Raw genomic sequence first — 6440 nt, forward strand, 5'->3', positions numbered from 1 at the left:
TATTCCCCATGCTTGGAATGCTCTTCTTGCCTCTGCCTCCTGGAAGCCCAAGCTCCCTCCAAGGCTCAGCTCAGGTGCCCCACCTCCTACAGGACGCATCCTCCAAATCCCAAAAGGTTTCAACAAGCTAAATGATGGGACAGATCTAACAAAGTGAAAAATTTAAAAGACAAATGAAATTTTAAGAGATAAAAGTCTTACATTTGGGTTCAAATAACAAGGATCAAGACTGGACCTGGTGAGGAAATCCTCCATTGATGTAGGTTGGTGCTTTCCCTGCAATTTATTTTCTTATCTCTTGAACCAAATAGAAAAATCCTTGCCTGACTTTGAAAGCCCTGGATACCTGGCCCCTTCCTTTCCAGTCTCTTTACGTCTCACTCCCTGATGCATACTTTTCAATCCAGTGACACTGGCACATTCTGTCTCCTAACTGGGCATTTTCACTGGCTGTCCTCCATGCCTGGAATCTTCTCCCCCTACTTCCTCCAAGTCTCCACTAAAGTCCTTCCCAATCTTAGTGCCTTCCCTCTAAGATCATCTCCAATTTACCCTGTCTATAGCTTGTTTGTACAAATATGTTTGCATTTTCCTGCTCCATTAGACTGTGAGCTCTTTGAGAGCAAGGACTGTCTCTTGTCTTTCTTTGTATGCCCTGTGCTCAGGATAGTACCTGGTAAACAGTAAGCACTTAATAAATGCTTGATTTAGAGAGGCTCTTTTAGAGCACTGAGAAGTAATTTGCCCAGGGTCACCCAGCCAGGATCTGTCAGAAGCATGACTTGAACCTAGATCACCCCAGCTTCAAGGTCAGCTCTCTCTACTAAGCCACATACTCTCTCAAAAAGTACTCATGAAAAGAAGAGAATGGAGGAAACATGGCTACACAATAGTTTATTTTTGAAAGATCCTTTTTAAAAAGCAGACTGCAACCTGTGGCAGCCAAAAAAGCCAGCATAATCTCAGGCTGCTACGGAACCAAGGGGATGCCTGGCCACTCTATCAAATGGATCCTGATCAAACCATGTCTGGAATGTTGTGTTCTGTCCTTGACTTTAAGGACACCGACGAATCAGCTAAGCAACAAGCATTTATTTAGTGTTTGCTGTGTGCCAGGGACAGGAAATAGAAATATTTTTAAGAACCCAGCCAATGCAGGTTGAGAGATGGAAGCCCAGAATGAAGAGAGGACTGGAGACCACACCGCACAAGGATTAATGAAGGAGCATGTGGTGTTTAACCTGCACAGTAAACTGGAGGTGAGTTAGACAAATTGTCTCAAGAAGTATAGGATCACAGAATCTTAGAGATGGAGAAGAACTCTAGTTCAACTCATAAGTCAAGTGAAATCCCCTTTACACATCCCTGACAAGTGTTCGTGCCACCTTAGCTGCCGTGTTAGACACTGAGATTGCTATTAACTTCATATTAAGTGGACCAGGGCACTACAAACCTCACTCCAAGTTGACATTGATCAATTGACCAATGGAGTTTGCTCCTTCAACCAATTAAGAATTGACCTTACTATTTTGCCTGTCTTTCCACAGCCCCTCAAACATCGACTGTTTCCATCATTTGTTTCCCGGTTTGTTGGGTTTCTGGTGAAAACTTAGTTTTTCTGATTTTCATTTCTCTCAGTGATTTGGAACATTTTATAATATGGTTGTCCATCATTCGAATTTCTTTTGGAAACTTCATTTTAAATTTTTTCATTTATTTATCCTCTTCTGTTCTTCATGAATAATACCACACTGAAGGCTAGGGCTCATAGTCCAATCTACCAACTAGTAGGGACATTATTGGCACCAGGTTAGTCGCAGTAATGGGGTCAGTGTTTGTGGGAATGGGTAAGGAGCTAGCCAAGGTGGTGCTAAACACATTGCTGAATTATAAGGAGAGCCTTAGAAAAGTGGTAGATGAGGTTTGGAGTGGGGATGATCGAAAGGAATATGGTGAAAGCCTGACTTGGTCAAAGCAGCCAGAAATCATACTCCTTAGGTCCAGTAGTAAGGCTTCTCCTCGGTGATGCTGTAGCAGCAATGATGGGGATAAGCTATGACTGCCCCAGGGCAATTTCTGTAACTTTCCTGAATGCTCTTAAGTCATTAAATGCTTAAACCTGGAGCTCCAAGTTTAAGCGAGACAGGGGAACAATCTCCGGACCAGGTAAACATTTGGGTGGCTCTAGGTAAGTAGGGTGAGTTTAACTAGGGGCTCCTCTACCTCCTGAGATGGCCATCAGAGACTCTTGGCAAAAATGATTTGCCAAATAATGGACTAGATGGCTGTCATCCAAAAAATGGTCTTCTGCAGGCAGCCTCCACGGTTGTTACCTAGTGTGGCAATGGCTGATCCACTTACCTTCCACGGGGTTGGTAAAATGTGCATTGCCCTGAAGAAACAGCTTCTGTCATAGTAGAAAGTCTGCATAAAGGAGACACTTCAGGCAGTGTTTTTGGATCACAGAGACAGTAGTCCTATGTGTAGTAGAACAGAGTTCCTCTGGTCTTGGCTGATTTTACGCAATCACCCCAAAGCTGAGTGTGGGCAGAGGGTATAGTCAAAACCCTTGACCTATAGTGGAAGCTCGAGGGCAGGTCTGAGAAACCATGGATTGTGGAGGAGAGGCTGATGTCGAATTCAAATTAAAGATTTATTAAGCCACTATTACATGAAAAGCACTGTGCCAGGAATTAACAGAAACGTCAAGTTTAGCTAAGATATCGTTCCTGTCTGCATGACCTTGGATACTAGGCATGACCTCTGAGATATTACCAAGATGAGGAGCTGCAGATTAGGCATACATCACTATGCCATCGCTGTAGGTACTCTTGACTACAGACTTCGCAGGAGTGTGATAAGAATGTACAATCCAACCAGTCATCACCTGGCCTGATGCCAAGCAAGAAGAGGTATTCATTGCACCAGGGAGAAAGCTGGAGACTAGGATCAGATGAAGGAAATGTGGCCCAGAAAGATGATGTGCCTTGCTCAAAGACATACAGCTCATAGTTTGGTAGAGCTTAGCTTTATACTTGGGTCTTCGGACTCTCAGGCTAGTGTTCTTCCCATTATGTACCACTTTCTCATTAAATCAGAATGTCACCACGCCACTGCAAACAACAGAAGCCTAAGTGAGGTCAATCACATACTAGAGGGTTAAGGACAAGAGCCGAGATGGCGATAAAGCATTGAGCCCAGGATAGAGATGAAGAAGGTCAGACAGGACCAGGAACAAAACTAGCCAGTGAATGATGATTTGTTCTAGTTGGCCTGCCCCCTACAGCAGCATGCGTTGGTGATGAGTCGGTTTATATTGACCAAGGCCAAGAATATGCTCTCCAGTATAAATTCTCTGATATTCAGTAAGAAATGACTGATTACTATAAGTTTGCTTACATTAATACATTCTTTTTAAAGAATTTATTTATTTTTGGTTTTCAACATTAACTTGCATAAGATTTTGAGTTTTAAATTTCCTCCCCCCCCAAGATAGCGTGCAATCTGATAAAGGCTCTACATATACATTCATATTAAACATATTTTCACATTAGTCATGATGTAAAGAAAAATTGGAATTAGTGGGAGGAACCACAAGAAAAAAGAAACAAAACAACAAAAGAAAAAATGAGAGCAAATCGTGCGCTTCCATCTGCATTCAGACTCCCCAGTTCTTTCTCTGGATGAGGGTAGCATTTTCTATCATGAGTCTTTGGGAGTTATCTTAGATCCTTGCATTGCTGAGAAGAGCTCAGTCTATCAAAGTCGGTCACCGTACCATGTGGCTGTTACTGTGTGTGATGTTCTCCAGGTTCTGCTCACTTCACTCTGCATCAGTTCATACAAGTCTTCTCAGGTTTTTCTGAAGTCTGCCTGCTCATCATTTCTTATAGCACAATATTATTCCATTACCATATAGCACAACTTGTTCAGCCATTCCACAATTGATGGACATGACCCCAGTTTCCAATTCTTTGCCACAAAAAGAGCTGCTATAAATAGTTTTGTACATGTGGGCCCTTTTCCCATTTTTCTGATCTCTTTGGGATACAGACCTAGTAGTGGTATTGCTGGGTCAAAAGGGTATGCACAGTTTTATAGCCCTTTGGGTATAGTTTCAAATTGCTCTCCAGAATGGTTGGATCAGTTCACAACTCCACCAGCAGTGCATTAGTGTTCCAATTTTATCCACATCTTCTCCAACATTTATCATTTTCCTGTTTTGTCATGTTAGGCAATCTGATAGGTGTGATGTGGTACCTCAGAGTTGTTTTGATTTGCATTTCTCTGATCAATAGTGATTTAGAGCATTTTTCATACAACTATAGATGGCTTTAATTTCTTCCTCTGAAAACTGCCTGTTCAAATCCTTTGACCATCTATCAATTGGGGAATGACTTGTATATTAATACATTTTAACACTCACAGAATATTAGAGCTGTAAGGGAACTTATAGTTTATCTCATTCAGCCCTTCATTTACAGATGAGAAACCCAAGGCTTTGCATCATTCATCTAGAAAGTACCAGAGATGGGCCTCAAGCCTAGGTCGTCTCAGTCTTTTGATTCTCAGGCCAGGGTGATCCTTCCACTGTGTCATCTTCACATTGTTTCGCTCCAGTATGGATTCTCTGGTGTTTGAGGAGGTATGAATTCTCACTGAAGACTTTCCCGTAGGATTTCTCTTTAGAATAAATTCTTTCATATTTCATACAGAATAAGCTATTGCTAAGATGTTTCCCATACGTGTTACACACGTGTGGTTTCTCTCCACTGTTGATTCTCCAGTGTTGACTAAGGCGTGAACTGTCAGTAAACTGTTTCCCATTATATTCCTAGGTGTTTTTCTCCAGTACTGATTCTCTGTAAAGAATGAGCTCTGCTTGCAGGATTTCCCACAATCATCACATCCCTAATGTTTCTCTGTGGTGTGAACTCTCTAATGTTGAATTAGGGACGTGTTATTAAAGGGCTTCTTAAATTCATTACATCATGAGGTTCCTCTCCAGAACAAATGCTCAAATGCCGAATAAGGTTTGAACTACGGCTGAAGGCTTTCCTATATTCATTAAATTCATGGGGATTCTTTCCAGTGTGGATTCTTTGATGTTGAGTAAGTAAGGGGCTAGCTCTTGGGTATGAATCGTCTGATGTACTAAGACATGTAGACTGGCTGAAAGCTTTTCAACATTCACCTCATTTCTTAATAATATGAATGTGATGTTGTATAATGATCAGCTGTGAGTGACTTAGCTATTCTCAGCAATACAAGGATCCAAGACAATTCCAAAGGGCTCAGGATGCTTGTGATGAAAGATGCTGTCTGTCTACAAAGAACTAAGGGAGTCTGAATGCAAATCAAAGCATACTGTTTTTCACTTCATTTTTCCATGTTTTGGGGGTTTTTTCTGGTTCCTGTCTTCTTTCACATGACTGATAGGGAAATAGTATTACAGGATTGCACACATATAACTTATATAAAACTACTTTGGAACTCAAAATTTAAAAAAAAAGTGTTCAAAATTGCCTTTACCTGTAATTAGAGAAAATATTATTCAAGGGAAAAATTCTTCAGATTTTTAAAGAGGCCCGATATTTCCCCCCAAATCTCTCCTATCCTTTAACTATACCGCAGATCCTGGCAGCGGCCACCTTCACAAAGGATCGCCTTGCTCGCCATCCTCCCCCTCCTAGACTCTCCCTCCCCTGGCGGGGGGAGGGCTCGGCCAGGTGGGTCTTTGGGCACATCCTTGCTCCTGCTTCTTCCAGGATGCTCCAGCTTCCATCATCCCTGTCTGCCAAAGCCACTCAACACTCCCGGTTTAGATTCGGGAGCTGGGGGAGGGGAAGGAGACAGTCCTACCAAGGCCATGCAATCTGAGACCCCCAAGCAGCCCACCCTCCTCACTGGGCGCTTAAAAACAGCTAGCACTCAAAGGTTTTCAGTGCAACCAACCTGGGAGGTAGGTGCTCGTATTATCCGCATTTTACAGTTGAGGAAACGAAGGCAGGCAGCAGTGAAATAACTTTCTCAGGGTCTCAGTTTTTAAAAGTGTCCGAGACTGGATTCGAACTCATGATTCTTGGCTCCAGATCCAGCGCTCTCCACAGCGCCCTCTAGGGGCCTATTAGGAAAGTGAAAGAACTTGCTCCAGGTCACATCAGCACCAGCGCCCGGCAGCGCCCTCTGCCTCCAAATGTGACTGACGCCTTACCCGCTACCCCACGTATTGCATAGTGACCTCGTGGCTCACATCTTCCCCCTCCTCAGCGCCTTGCCAGGGTCACTGATGGTTCTGAGGAGTAGAGGTCAGAGGTCAGAGCACAGCCAGGACAAGAGATAAGGTTTTCAGGCTGGTCCAACGGCGGAGACCGGCCATGACGTCACCAGACAGTAAGCCGCGCCTGCGCAGGCTCAGAAGCCGAACTACAAGTCCCAGA

General features: G+C 43.3%; 1 protein-coding gene across 1 annotated transcript in view; it reads left to right on the top strand.

Annotated features, from left to right (window-relative positions):
• Positions 1–6440, top strand: part of LOC118857064 (zinc finger protein 883-like) — a 41711-nt gene that overhangs the window by 16380 nt on the left and 18891 nt on the right. The window lies entirely within an intron of this gene.

The sequence above is a fragment of the Trichosurus vulpecula genome, chromosome 7, assembly GCF_011100635.1.
Source record: "Trichosurus vulpecula isolate mTriVul1 chromosome 7, mTriVul1.pri, whole genome shotgun sequence".
NCBI lineage: Eukaryota > Metazoa > Chordata > Mammalia > Diprotodontia > Phalangeridae > Trichosurus > Trichosurus vulpecula.